This window comes from Cupressus sempervirens, chromosome 10, assembly GCF_028749045.1.
Source record: "Cupressus sempervirens isolate cs-2001-9-10 chromosome 10, ASM2874904v1, whole genome shotgun sequence".
NCBI classification, from domain to species: domain Eukaryota; kingdom Viridiplantae; phylum Streptophyta; class Pinopsida; order Cupressales; family Cupressaceae; genus Cupressus; species Cupressus sempervirens.
The window spans coordinates 257,319,106-257,335,679 of NC_143127.1; the positions used below are offsets into that span (position 1 = coordinate 257,319,106).

The 16,574-nt window shown below is 34.0% G+C and overlaps 1 pseudogene; it reads left to right on the forward strand.

Annotated features, from left to right (window-relative positions):
• Positions 1 to 12,717: 12,717 nt before the first annotated feature.
• LOC149533606 (replication protein A 70 kDa DNA-binding subunit A-like) overlaps positions 12,718 to 16,574 on the forward strand; it is a 144,518-nt pseudogene continuing 140,661 nt past the window's right edge.

A 16,574-nucleotide genomic window follows, 5' to 3' on the forward strand; every position in this document is an offset into this window, starting at 1 on the left:
TCTTAACCCATGAAGGAGCAATCACTGACTGTATCCCAAGAAACTAATCTATGTTTACATTACTAACAAAAGTTACCAACACAAACAAATGATACAGAGAACCTGGTATAAATCGCAGATAACAGAGGAACTATGTTGCTATTTACGGCATGTCTTTAATGATCTCACCAAGTTAGCTCTCCAGGTCATCTCACCAAGTCAACTCACCATCTCATCTCACCAAGTCGGGCAGCATTAGTCATGGATCATTTTAGACCTACCACATGCGAAGTGTCCATTTTATGTTAGTTTGAGCTTCACTTGGTTTCAAGAATACTATAATATTCTCTACTTAACAAGGCTAACCACGTGAAGGTGGAAGCTCATCTGGCCTCACCCCCCTCCCCCTAACATCAATCTAAAGTACCCATTATCATCTAATTACATACTTCATTTATTCATTCATCCATTTATGAACTATAACATTCAATCAATACAATCACATAACATTCATTAAAATGATATAAAATTCATTAATACACAATACTAATCAAGACTTCATTAAGACATAACAATATTCATTAACATAAAATAAAAATCAGTATTAATACGCATCATTCATACATAATTAATTAAAACAAAGTTCTTTCATTATCCAACAAGGTTTATCAAACAAGATTTTTAAATAATCATTTCTTCTTCTTCTTTTTCTGAGCTCTCTTAAGAAAAGCGCTCATAGGAGCATCCATATCTGCATCATTCTCCTCCTCTTTTGGCACGTGTAATTTCAAATTACGATGGCTCCTTCTCTTTGCAGGAGCAGGAGGTTGTTGCACTAAAGGGGACTTTGTTGCAAGAACAAGTGAATGGGATAAATTGGCATACTCTTTTTCTTTTTTTAACTGTTACTAGTCTATAATTAAGTGCTAGTACAACATAACATGCATTTTTCTTACCTGACAATGCCACATCATGTACATTAACATTTTGATCCGCTGCCACGTCAACATGTTGAACACTTGGAACATGTTCCACTCCTTCGGCATGATGTTGAACATGCTTTGAAATATTCAAAAAAAGGATACACGTCAAATTGCAATTGAAGATGTTAAATTGTATTCATAATTGCATAGTTAATTTCCAATAGAAAATTAATACCTCCACCACTATAATGCACATTATGGCCTTCGTCACGAGCAGGTTCTATGGTAGGATGTGAAGGCTGCAATAAAATGTTATGCACATTGTTATGCAATCAATTTACGTTCAAAACTAATACCAAAAAAGAAAAGGATCAACTATTCAATTTCATTTACTTTTCATCTAACCAATTTACCTGTGAGATATCATTTGGTGAATTGGATTCTTGGGCAAGGCTTACAGATTCTTCGTGTAAGCGTGCAGCCATGACTTTATAGCCTTCCTTCAAGGCAAGTTTTCTATCTTCATCTGTGACCTCCACATTGAATTCTGTGCCCTGTATTTTTTGCTTAATATCATCATTTTTGTATGTATGGTTTCACTAGACAAAATTGTTTGCAACATTATATTTAAAAAAATTATTTCATATCATTGCTCCTACTTACAACTCGAGATTGGAGATTCATATAGCCACCAAAGCCAAGTTTGTGTTGGCCAAACTTTTCTAGTCTCGCTTTGGTAGCCACGGATGTGTCCTGCAATCTATGAACAATTTCAAACATCTTAGATTATATATTTACAAATATGAATAATTAGTGCATGATTACAATGTACTTAATACTATCATGACATACCTCTTTTTGCCCTGTGTTGCTTCATTATCTCTATCTTCACATAGCCTTTTCTCCTTTGCATCTTCTACTATTTCATTCCACTCCATTGGTGGAATCATAGCAGGATGGTCGTACTTTGGGTTATCCTTAAGAGCCCTTCTATATTGATCCCTCGCAGTCTTTATATGCTTTGCTGCTCTTTTCTGAAGTAGGCCATTGTCAAAAATGTTTTTTTTCCAAATTTCTCGTCAAAAGATGCAATGAGCTGATTTTTCAATTCCACGGTTTGTAAATTCCACCTTTTTAAAAACAAATAGATTGTTAGATCAATAACTTTAATATATTACAATAAATGGAAGGAAAGAAAAATTATGTAGCAATGATATGAAACTACGTACCTTTTACGTATGGTGGGTCCGAATAGTCTCAATGTCATATGAAAAAGATGGTCAAAGAAAACATTATTACCTACAAAAACATAAAGGATTTATCAATCCAAAACGAGTAGTATAAAAATAAATTAAATTTACACTTTAAATAAAAACAATTTTAAAGCACCTGGAAGCTTTCGTTCTTTGAACGGAAACATAGTTTTCTTATTCAGCAATAATGTCCCTTCATATGAACCAGTACTAATCACACGAACTGCTCTAGGAAATGGATCAGCTTCAGCAGTACTGCTCTCTACTGGTCTATCAACTAAAACATCGTGACAATTAAAGCAGACACCAAATGAATTAAAGCACACTTATGGATATAATCAAATTGAAGAAATTGACTAGCAAAAATGTTTTTTTTCATCGCATTCCATTAAGGATTGCATGTCCGAGACTGCATGTCCTATTTTTAACAATCAGATTTTGCAATAGTTTATAAGGATTTTATGAGTAGTTAGTTCAGAAGAATTCATCTCTCATGAATGGAACATATAGCAATCATTACATCTAAGTAGGGTCTTCACACGAATGCAAAATATGTATGTATGTATGTATGCATGGTGTGTGTATGCATGTGTTTGTGTGTATGCAGGCTTCTATAGACATCATTTAAGCACTGATATGCTACTTCATTGTTCATCAACTTGCACAAATACATTACAAAATATAGAAAAACAAGGTTTTACCAATTCTAGTGGGCATAGATGAGGATGTCTGCATGCCCCTTGTTGCTGATGATGCACTAGGCAATAGTGGACCGGCAACTGAAGGAGGAGTCTGCACTTCATCATGAGCTGAAGAATACAATATTGTTAGCAAAGACATTTGCAATGGATAAAGATCAAATGGAATACTAGCTACAAATGTCCACAAAAAAAAATTAAGTGTTATAATGTTGATGAAAACAAACAAAGTGCTACTTACATGAAGGTTGTGCGCAACGACCATCACCATGTTCACCATGTGATGTCACAAATGGCACAAATGTCTATACAAGTACACATAAAATTAGAGATCATGATCCATAAGATAGTATAAAATATTCATATCTATTGAACTTCTATTATTGCTTTAGTTGAATTATTGCTTACCTGCAAAGATTTGATTCTACAGCCCAATTATGTTCTCAGTGCCTCTTTCTACTCACTTTTGTCAGCCTCAATGATAATGTTAACAAGTTCATCAGTGTATCTTTGCTTGATTTTCTGGGTGATGAACACAGGGTCAGTACTAAGGGCGATGTTATGTAGATATGAAGCCCGTATTTCAGATCACATTTGATCAGCGGTCATTCTAGCTTTTTCCTATCATTTGTGACATCAAATATCAGTAAAATTTCATCAAAACAACTCCAAAGCCATAAAGAAAAGAACATAATAATACGACATTTGTTTCCATATTAACATTAAAATTTACAATATTTAATGTTTACCTGTACTGAAGGTGTCTGAGATGGTGCATCCATATCACCCTATGAAAAAAATTAGTAAGTCTTAGAAATCAGTAGTGAAATTAAAGTAATAGACTTACCAAAAAAAAATATTAATAATAAAGTAGATTGTATATGTAAATCATTTGTCTTAAGTTAAAAATTTAGTGTAACTAATGTGTATATTTAAAAAAATATTTGACATGTTCTACTTAATGTTTATATGTGCACATATGGTTTAGAAAAAAAAGTTTGGTCGTACAAAACCCCATCATAGTTGACATTGATCCTAGCTGGACAATTCATTGATCATCACGATCTTCATCCATGTCATCATCATCATCATCATCACCATCATCATACTTGTCACTTTGATCATCGTCGTCACCACCACCATCTTCATCACCATCATCATCATCTTTATCACCATCATCATCATGACCATCATCGCCATGATCATCACCATGATCATGATCATCATCAACATCATCATCATCATCATTATCACCATTATCATCAGCATGACCAAAATCATCACCATCTTCTTCATCTTCATCACTGGGTAATTGTTGTTCCTGATAATCATTTACTTCCTCTTCTACTTCTTCAATTTCTTCTTCTTCGATCACATTATACTTTATCGGCCTTCCTCTTAGGTCATGTCTAACAACAAATGACCAACCTGGTTTGTGTGGAACATCAAAATAAAACACTTGCTCGCATTGTCTTGGAAGAACATAGGGCTCATCTCCGACTGGCTCAAATGACCTTGTATTAATCATAGTAAATCCACTATCATGTTCAATAACAGTCCTATCAGGATCATTTCGATTCAGTCGTAACCTGAACCATTTGACAACAAATAGAACTATTTTGAATGAATTAAAGTCGCACTCAAGTATATCATCCAAAATGCCATAGTATCAATTTTCAAATTGTTGAGAATGTATGTCAGTTCTAAATGAAATATTAGTGACCGCAAAGACAACACTTATCCCAGAATCACACATTTTCTTCGTTTCATCTAACTTTTTTGTGTGAAATTTATAGCCATGGTAGTACATAGCTTGTGGTATTTGATCTGCAATTATTCAAACATGTCAAGATTATTTGCATCGATCTATGAGTTGATATTAAACTTATGTGTGATGATTAGTAATCTTATGCGTACCTTTGTATCTCTTAAGCCATATATTAGATCAAGTACCATTTGTGTAACATTGGGATCTCCATTACGATGAGCTTCTTTAGCCAATGATACAACACCATCCCATGTTAATGAGTGACCATTTTCTTGAGACTGTTCAATCCATACTATCATCCAATCAAGATTGTTTGCAATATACAAGTGTAGTGCATCCCACTCACGACCAACTATAAAGAAAACAATTACACTAGTTACAAACAACTTATATATATTGATGATGAATAATAATTATTAAACTTTTTTAAAAAAACTTATAATTACCTCTCAACCTCCTCATTCTACCTTTCCCCGTCAGGTACTCCCCTTCGAATTTGTCATTAGAGTTGGGATCCCAAATGCGATCTACATAGATATCTGCTGCAAACTTTGAAAGATATTTAGTAATGTACACCATGGTCTGGTATATCATATATCCCTCTATCATAGAACCCTCGGGACATGCTCTTTGTCGAACCAAGCCCTTCATAAATTTTAAGTCCCTCTCAACCATCCACATTGATCTAGCTTGTACAGGTCCACACAATTCAATCTCCTCAACTTGATGTATGAGGTAGTGTTCTTGAGCATTGAAAAAGGTTGGAGGTAAACACTTTTGCATTTCACACATAAGCAGTGGAATTTTTCTCTTCCAATATTTTATATCTTTTTTGTCAATTTCTTTAGATGATAAGCACCTAAAAGAGATTCAACACACAAAACAAGATAAATGAGATTTCAAATAAAATTTTACAATAGATTTAAGAGAAAAAGCTACAAATCTAAGAAAAAACACTTCTAACCTCGTGTATTTTCCAAGATCATATATAACTTGTTTAATACTGTTGTCAAACTGTTGTGGAAGGGATAGAGGTAGGACGAACTGCAATCACTAAAAATGATCATTTCAATATATTATTAAATAATGCAATAGGTAGTACATTCAATCTTACAAATATACTATAAATAGAGAACATGACTTACCTTGACGAAAGTATGCCAATCATGTGTTTTCAACCCTGGCCCAAAATCACCTTTCTTTGATAGAAGAGTGCTTATATTTGCAACAAATCCTATTGGAAATTTTGTTTTTTTTATGACTCCTTTTAATGCATCACTTTGTTGCTCTGTTAATAACCAAGGAAGGGCACTTGTATTTATGCAGTCTCCATTGCTATTTGATTCAATGGAAGCTTTTAGTGCATGATTGGATTCATAAATGTCGGTACAGATTTTGGCAATTTGTTCTCTATCACGCCTTCCATCCAACATTTTTCATAGTGTCTCTGTTACATTCTTTCCAATATGCATAGCATCAAACAAATGCGCAATTGGGAGATCCTTGTAGTACGGTAACCTACTAAATTGAGTAGGATAACTTTTCATTCCTCTAGGAAGTTGGTCATTGATGCCTTGATGACCTTCACAAGCATCAATTAAAACATTAGTAAATATAAGACAATATCAAAATACAAATTTTAAACTTCAGACGACAAATTGGATATTACCTCGACAATTTAGTCGATCATACTCCAACTTCCATAAATGAGGTGTCATTCTTCGTGGCCTTGATGATGTCTCTTCTTTTCCATTGAAAAGATGTTTTTCAGCAATTCGATACCTATGATTATTGTGGAGAAAGTGTCTAAACTCATCAAGCACCTACTTTCTTAAAGTTTTTGAATGAAGAGATTTCATCTTCAGACCACAAACTGGACATGCAAATTTTCCCTTTGTCTGAAGACCTAAAAGATCATGTAGAAGTGGATCATGTACAATTATCATGCACAACTTAAAAATTTGATAGTAATGTGTAAGCAATATAACAGACCAAAAATATGTGATATTAACAATATAACATACCACAAAAATGAGTTAGCCCAGGGGCATCATGTATTGTCCATACAAGCATTGCATGGAATTGAAATTGTCGATGTCCTATCGGTCTAGAGATGTCATACATAGTGATGCCATTCCATAACTTCAACAACTCGTCAATTAGGGGCTCAATATACACGGTCATATCTTTAACTTGGTATTTACCTAGCAATTGAATGAACATAAACATTACATTATTATTATGACCATTTTCATGCACTATTTATAAATTAATTTAGATAACTATAAAATGAAAAAAATACCTGGCACAACCATTGACAACATTATGTGCTCCCTCTTTATGGACATCCAAGGAGGACTATTATTGTTAATAACAAAAATAGACCACACTGAGTAAACAGATCTCATATCTCCATATGGATTGACACCGTCTGCTGCCAATGAAAGCTTCAGATTACGAAGTTCTTCTTTAAAATGTGACCATGTTTCTTCTATCTCTTTAAATGCAGAACCATCGGCAGGCATTCACATAATGTCATCCTGACTTCTATTGCGTGGACGGTAATCCATAAATTGTGCCAAGCTAGCGCACCTGAATAACCGTTGAAGACGTGGAATAATGGGAATGTACCGAAGAACCTCGTGAGGCACTTTTTTTGTTATTTAATCGGATTGATATCTACTACTATGACAATTAGGGCATTCTATTGCAAATTCATGTTTTTTATGATATAGAATGTGATCATTGGGACATGCATGTATTGTTTGATACTTCATTCCAATCTGATCCATAATGTTAGATAATTCTCGGTATGAACGAGGCAAAATGTTTGATGGTGGTAACAAAAACTCACTAGTCAACCTACAACAAAAAATATGCATTGTTAATATAATGAATAGTAATTGTATGCTAACATTGAAGATGACAAAAATGACATACCTCAGCATACGTGACATTGCTACATTGGATATACCATTCATAACCTTTAAATTCACCAACAACACTATAGCTGAGAGCAGAGTTGTTTGGGAGCCTTCATATAAGGGCTCGTGTGCCTTCTCAAGTAAAGGTATATCAAGACCATCTTGATCATCATTATCAAATTCACTAGTACCATCATTGTGAGCCTCTTCATCACCTGCCCCAATACCATCTTCTTCAATCATGTCCTCTGGCACATTATCATCTTCTTCCATGAGAGTGTTATCCTCAGCTTGGATATTCACACCTCCATGTTCCTCCAATACGAAATCCACATTCAGCAATGGACGAAAATCATGGCCCCCTTCAACATGACCATGTTGCCTACAATGACTCTGGGCTGTTGTGATTAGAATTCTTCGAGTCTTTAACCCTTTATACTTTTTGCAAGGACAATAACATTTATTAGGTTTTCTTCGAAACTAAGCCCACAATGCAGCCATTGTCTCATTTTTTTCAGCGTTCATATTGTCAAGCGTGGTCTTTCTTCACAGGAAAATATATCTACAAATAAATTGGAAATTTTGTGATTAATGTTTATATCTGCACATATGGTTTTTCTTGATTATTGTTTTCAAATGTAACTAAAATGATCCTATAATTTCTAGAAGGCATAGATGTTTGCAAAATGTGGATTTATAGACAATGTATGTTAATTATTTCCATCTAAAAGAGTATGTTAATTAGAGAAGGATAACTTATCAACAAAATCAAAATGTTGAATACAAAATATCTACACAAAAAATATCTAGCAGTGTATCTACAAAAATTAGAATTGCTATAATCTGACACATTTAAACCTAGAATATACTGACTACAATTGCATTCAAAATAGTGAAATATTTCAATGCATCCTTGGTCTTTTGGTGAAGTTGAAAGTTGAAATCATCCATAACGTAAAAAAGAAAATAATAAGTGATTTCCTTCTTATGATAAGTTTGAAGTACTCACATTTATTTTAGTTATCTCTAAAATCATTTATTTTCTAAAGATCTCCCTATGTTCAAATGATTTCATATGGAATGTGGGGATGTTGACTGGCAGCCCTAAAATTCTATGGCGTTAGATATTACAAGGCTCATATGATCAGCATTAAACATTAAACGATTAAGCAATAAACAATTGAGCAAAGCCATTGGATTAAACTAAAATGTTTGTGTTTGTAATGAAGAAAAGAAACATGCACCCACATGCTTCAACTAATTATGTACCAACAAATGCTTTGGTTATAACTGTGCACTACCACATGTAATACAAAGGTGACATTATTTGTGATCTGCTTGGTTTGTTCAAGGGATTTCAAATAGAGATGAAATATATGCATACAATACCTAGGTTAGTTGTGGAGAAGTATACAGATATAAATTGCTTTATGGTTGAAACTAATTTGGCATGCATGGAGGTTACTGATTAAAGTGTAAATATTTAGTGATACAATAAATGCTACAAAAACTTTAAAATGTGGAATTGTACGAGTTAGTGCCAAGAAATTGATTTGATCCTCAAGACATTGCTGGAACTATTGAAAATTGTAGCCTGGTGATGAAATTTATGAGAAGAATTTACCATGAGTATCAAGAGGTATCAGTAAAAGATGTAATTGCATCCATTTCCTATTTTAAAACAAGAGCATCAACAAAATTATCCAAGCCTTCACCCTGCATTATATCTTCAATAGGATGATGAGTTATCCTAACTCGGTGATCTGTTACACGCCCCTGAGGAAAATTATATGTTACGAATTCCAATCACACTTGACATTGCTCCTGAGGATAAAGAGCACAATTGAAACAACTTCATGGCCAATGAGGTTAGTAATTTAGAAATTTAAGAGATTATGACAAAGGCGATGCATGAGGCTGAATACATTGAAGATGATGTGTTGAACAACGAAAAGAAGGAGATATAACAGAGATAGAACCTTAATATTTCGGCAGAGGTTACATTGAAGCTGCCAAATGTTGTTGGAACTCAAAGAATAAAATGCTAATGGCACGTAATCTTCAAACCCTTCCTCTGCATGTAATGGTACCACAAAATGCAGTATACAACAAACATTAACTGTACAGCCTTTCTTCCGGTCACGCAAGATTGAAATTAGGGCGCGATAAAGAGCTTGTTTTTTATTTTGGGAAAGTGTAAGTTCGTGTTGGTCAAAATTTCAACCAACACGGGCTTCTAGTTAAAAAAAATTATATACATTGCCTGCATAAAATGACCAGTTTGACCCCATTTTTTTAGATGGTCAAAAAATTTGGTCTAAAAATGGGGTCAAATGTACTAGTGGAAAGACAATCCTTGACTTGTCCACTTATTTGTAAGGTCCAAAGAACCTAGAGGACGTGTTAGACTCGTTTATATGGTGGCCACAAGCGTGGAATTGAATGATATATTCACAAGTCAAGTCAATGGATTTTAATGACTTGAAGGTTCCACGTTGCTCAATTCATTTGTTTATCCACTTCCATCACGGCATCCCAGATCATCATGTATTCTTCATGAAGCTGCAACAGTTGAATGGAATCTTAATGAAATTGACCATTCATTCACTCTATTCAACAACTTTGTAATGGACGCTCTGTGCAACTAAGCTTTGAATGGCCATGGTGATAGAAATGAGAACCATCACAATTCTATGGAGTTTCTTTGCAATTGCAATTTACAGGTGCTCGGGAGATGTGGGCATGCCTACTTTTTATTCTCCTCCTTATGTTCGTAAGTTCTACTGCTCTCTACTTCTCTCTTGGCTTTTGATTCAATTCATTTATTGTTGTCTTTGAAACTTTGAGTTTTTCAAATCAGAGATCTATAGATCTATTTGGATGATGGATCATCGAGTATGATTTGAATACTGATATTAAAAACTTTGGATCTACTATTTTTTATGTTGATTGTACAATGTGATTTCAAATATAGATACTCAAAATCAAGCATCTAACTTTTTTGATAATGAATCATAGAACGTTGTTTGAAACCAGGTTATGAAAATTAGAGATCTTCGATCATAAAGTGTGATTTTGAAATGTCAATATCAAAATCAAGCGTCAAACTTTACTATAATGAATCATAGAACATGATTTGAAATTTTTTATTTCATTTGAAGCGAGGTTCTAAAAATGAGAGATCTTAGATCATAGAGTGTGATTTTGAAATGATGATATCAAAAATTGAGAGCTTACATTCTAATAATAAATCCATAGCGTGGGATTTGAAATGTCATGGGATCTTGAAATGAGAATGATAGACTTAGATATTGTAAAGATTTGGTAAGTAATTTAATCACTAGATTCATATTGGAATGTTTTGTGAAACAAAAATTGTTGGCAGCCTCAGAATGCTATGGGAATGATGAAAAGCAGTTTCCAGCTAGAAATCTGTTTGTAGCAGTGAGTGATGCAATTTGGGACAATGGAGCAGCTTGTGGGAGATAGTACAGTGTCATATGTCTCAGTGGTACAAATCAAATCTCACAAAATCCATGCTCAGACAACACCAATTCCACTGTTGTCAAGATACTCCATTACTGCTCTTCTAACTGCAATGGAACACTTCAACTCTCTGCTGATGCCTTCAAAGATATTGCTACTTCCACAACAGGGACAATCAATATTGAATATGATCAGTAATTTTATATTTAACTTTTAATTTGGTCATTCTTCTTTAAAATAAGATGTGGGCCTATTTATTATTGACTAGTCTCCTCCCAATTCACCCAAATTAGAGTTGGGGGTTGGGTTATAGGCATTTCAAACCTATAAAACAATAAAAGAAAACACTAATCTCCGACCTAGAATTCTCTCAAGTTGTTAAAATTGGTAGCTTTCAATGATTATTGACTTTGATGTGTTCTATTGCAGAGTATAATAGCATCAAGTTCTATTACACAAGTGTTAGGAAACTCTTCTGTTTAAGGTTGCCATGAATTGGGGGATTAAATGTCAGAAACATTGTGTAAAGAGAATTATTGTATAAGCATCTTATTTATTCCATTTTGTGTATCACACAACTTTTGTAATAACATTAATATTGATTGTAGCTCATTCCAACATTATCACATTCATTGTGATTGTCTATTGCAAATGTTCCTTATCATTATATGTGGAATAGTGTAAACTGATTGTTGATATATATTCGATTAATCTTAATTTCCTCTAAAAAAATTATTTTGGAAGATGAAATAATAAAAGAATGGAAGATCCCATAGGTGTGATAGTGGAATCAAATTTAAAATCCTACAAAGAGGGAGTGGAGATACAAATTCTCATCTCCAAAGAATTTGTCAGAACCAAACCCAATTGTGTGGAATTGATAATTTGTTCTTGGGAATTCCTAGTTCAAGTGATAAGTCATGGCCTTCTATAGAGAGTTTTTTTTGTTAGATCCAAAACAATTTGGGTAACATCATCAAGTTTATGGTATTCCTGACTGTTTTAAGAAGGATACAACTAGTAGAAATTATTGAGGGTTGCCGTGGATGATGGATGGCACTGGAATTTATCTAAGAGATTGGGAACCAAATATCTAATAAAACATACAATTTTCAACCTCGATATGGATATCCGAATTGAAATTAGCCCCATCTAGATGCATGAAGTCAGCAATATAATACCACAGTGTAGTAAGGGGAACATTGATGTAGAGAAATCTCAAGGAAAAATAATGGAGATGCTTACAGAAATTTTCATGGGAGGGTAAACTTTATAATGTTACATCATTAGTCATAATCTTGACAATTAGTGACAATTAGTGATATAGTGAAAGGAATAATTGGACGATGGAACATAAAGTGACCTTTCAAATGAACAATCTAGTCGAATGGATGGCCTTTGTCTAAATTGATAAGAAATGAATGGCCTATTGTAAATTGATAAGGAGCATGTAATGTCTTGAATTTTATACCACTCAATTACTGAATAATAAATGAAGGTAAACTGTTTTTCCATTTCACAAATATGATAAGCACATCACTGTTCATATTTGCACATAATGTATTGAAACTAAGCAACACTATGATCCAGCTATTGTGACACCTCTCTCAGGTAGCCGACAGAAATTAATCTATTAAGTTATAACTATTTTTTTCCTTAAAATTTTATACAACGCTATGGTACACAATGCGGAAACAATATGAAACATTCACATTAAGCAATGCAAATATAGTTTTGATTACTAAAAGCTTCCTTACTATTCCGGCGGAGGTTGCACTGAAGTTGTCAAACGCTGTTGGCACTGGCAGTAAAACATTGTTGGTACGTAATGTTCAAACCCTTCCTCTGCTGGCACCACAAAATGCAGTAAATGATAAATCTTAACCGCACATCCACAGCCTTTCTTCCGGTCGCGCGACAAGATTGAAATTAGGGCGCGGCAAAGAGCTTTTCTTGGATTTTGACATAGTGTAAGTTCGTGTTGGTTGAAATTTTGACCAACACAAGCTTCTAGGTAAAAAAAATTATATACGTTGCCTTGCATAAAATAACCAATTTGACCCCAATCTATTAGATGGTCAAAAATTTTGGTCTAAAAATGGGATCAAATGTACTAGTGTACTATTGCATCCGCTTACCGATGCATTTTGGCCTGGATTATGAGGTAGAATTTTTTTCACTTCCAGCTCTTTTTTGGCCTACATGTGGTTTTTTGGTTGTAACTTGCTCATCTGGACTTTTTTTTTTGCAAATAAGATATTGTCGGAAAGCTAGTTCTAAGCTCGTTCTAGTGGTGCAGGTTATTTATAGTTTTGGTGTGTTTTTTAATAGTTTTTTTGATGTCAAAGTTAGCGGCTCTATTTTTCACTCTAGGAGACATATCTTGAGCATCAAATCTCAAATTTGGGAATTATTTATATCATTGGAAAGGTCTTTCTGAGCTATTTCCATTGATGCTAGTTGTTTTTCCAGATTCAACTCTAGGCACATTCTATTCAACTTTTTTGCATTTTTGCATTCTGGTGGATATCTTGGTTGTTTCAAGTTTGAAGATCAATTTCTTTGCTTCAAATGATTCTTCATAGGTTGTATTGTCTATTGTATTAGCCTTATGTCTCTTTTGGTCTATTTAGATATCATTTGTATACATTCTTACAAATGCACTGAGATAAAATGTCATATTGCATCTATATTTTCGTTTTAGTAGTTTTGCTTTGTTTTGCCTTCTGATTTGAGCAGTGTCATCTGAGGACACTTCTACAAATTATTATATTCTTAGGATTTATTATATCTTGTGCCTTATTATACACACACTACTCTAATTAAGGTGCCATGGGGGGTTGATTTTTTGCCTTTGTTTGTCATCTTCCTTTGTCCAGTGAGTTTCCCTTCTATGACATTAGCCACATGACTTATTATCTCTAGTTTACTTAAGCTAAACTTTAGACATATAATAATTAATTTTTTTATTATTTATTATCATGCAACTTAGGTTTTACCTGTTAGGGTTTTGATCTCATTTTATAAGGATTGATCTCTCTTTGTAATTAATTCATTCACTTTTGATAATAGCAATCTCTTTTTTACACATCAAGAATGTCTCATCTATGGATCTAGAAATTCTAGCCTCCATAGCTTTTGCTTTTCTCTTTCTATGATAAGTGTTTGCATTCAAGTGATTCTTGGGATCTGTGGGGTTGATCTTTCAAAAGTGAATGAATTAATTACAAAGAGAGATCAATCCTTATAAAAGGAGATCAAAACCCTAACAAATAAAACCTAGGTTGCATCATAATAATTAATAAAAGAATTAATTATTATATGCCTAAAGTTTAGCTTAAGTAAACCAGAGATAATAAGTGACTTAATAATTAAATCGATATGATTTAATTAATAAAAAAAAAATTTATTACTCTAACACCTCCCCCCCCCCCAGCACCATAAGATAAACTTTGGGAGTAGCTAAAAACATAGAAACTACTATTGAAAGTAAATTTGGGTCTCGGCAACAAAGGCTTGATGAGATACCCAAGCACAACTAAATCTCTAAAAAAAGGAGAAATAGACAAAACCACATGGGAAAAATCTTACTCCAAAAAGATATGGAAATAATGTTGAAAAGAACTAGTGAAGGGCTGAAGAAGCCTCCAAACTAAGGAATGTCCCAGAAGATAGGAACAAAAGATGATCATGAAGAATACTACTAATGCATGTAGAAGCTACAAAGCTCTATCCAAAAGTAGCTATTGATCTGAAGAACTTCCACTTAAATAGAACCTAACCAGGTAGAGAAGACTATGATCTGCATCAAATCAAGAGGCACACGAGGGAAAATAAATGAGCTCAACGATACAAATAGCATAAAACACCAAAGCCTGAAGAGTTAGTCAATTGAACATGGAAGGTTGCATCCAAAGTAGGAACAAAAATAAGTGTCTATATGGTAAATGATCCATCTCACCAAAATGCATAGGTACCCAGCCACTACATCCACCTAGTACATAGGAACAAAAATTGAATACGTAGCTCACTCCATCGAACCAATGAAGCATGAGAAATCAACTTAAACAATAACAAATGAGGACAATAAAATTTTAAACAAGGCCTTCACAATATAAGAAATCAAAGAAGCCCTTTTTAGAATAAACCCAGATAAATCACCAGGCCCTGATGTATTTCAAGCTTTTCTCTTTCAAAAATATTGGAATATATTAGGTAATTATTTATGGAAAGCAATAGAAGCCACAAGAAATTTAGGATCTCTTTTAACCAAAATCAGTAATACAATTTTAGCCCTAGTACTTTAGCAAGCTAATCATGAAGAACCCAGGGACTATAGACCAATAGTTTTGTGCAACACAATATATAAAACTTTATCTAAAGTGTTTTGATTAAGTAAAAATAGGTTTTAAAGGACCCAAAACCTTTTATAAAGTAGCTAACAACAAGAGAAAAGAAGCCTAGAAGAACTTTGCATCAACACTAAAAGGAAGAACTAACTAAGACCATAAGCCTTAATACAAATAGCAGGAAAAGAAGCAAAAAGGTAGTTATAGGGTCTTCAATACATCAGCAACCTATCTGCAAGGATATTCATGTTAACCACAAAGGCCTCCAAATCATCCATTTCTTTGACTTCCATGACCTCAATCTTCTTAGAGTTAGCCCTAGTTTGTTTGCTAGGGCCATGTTCCTCTTTCAAGTCCTTTAAGCCTTGAACTCTCCCCTATTCCAGTTTGTCCAGTAGAATGTTAATTTTTCCTACCATGGTCTTCAAGATGGAGTAACTCTGATCAGCAAGTTTCTTAACCACCTTCTCAATTTTGACCACTCTATTATTCATACCATCCAGCCTTTTCTACAAATCCTTCATCTTTTGTTCCATAGCTCTGTTATTGGCTTCCAAAGGTGGAATTCCCTTCATAAGATTCTTAACCTCTTCTACATTACCAATCACCTCAGAAAGTCTATCAAGATTTTGACTATGATTTCTCTCACCTCTGGTGGTCCTGCTTAACTGATTAAACTCTCTCCTAATTCTTGCATTTGCTCCTACATTCTACTAATATCCCGAATTACTTAAGCTAAACTTTAGGCATATACCCCTATTCCTCATAGTCCTTTTTATGAACCAAGTAATCCTCATCCCTTTCCATATTGTCTCTTTCAAAATCCTTCTTCTTAGTACCCTTGTCATTAGCCCTCCCTTAAGAAAGAAGATTCTTACTTTTCTGCTCTGTCCTCTTGATTAGAGGTTCATCATCATATATGTTTTTTTCCCCTTGTTTCTGGTAGTAATACCAGAATTACCATTGGTTTTCTTCCCTTTACCCTCCTCTGGCTCCTCTTCAAAATTCATGTCCATCTTAGAATCCACATCCTTAGTCTTCCTTTTCTTCATAGACGAGCTCCTAGGAGCAAGCTTTTTCCTCTACTTAACCTCCATCTCATCATCTTCCTCCTATGTATCCTCATTGTTGCCCTCATCCTATTCACTCCCCTCAATTTCACACTTCAAATTTTTCTTACTAAAATAGGGTATA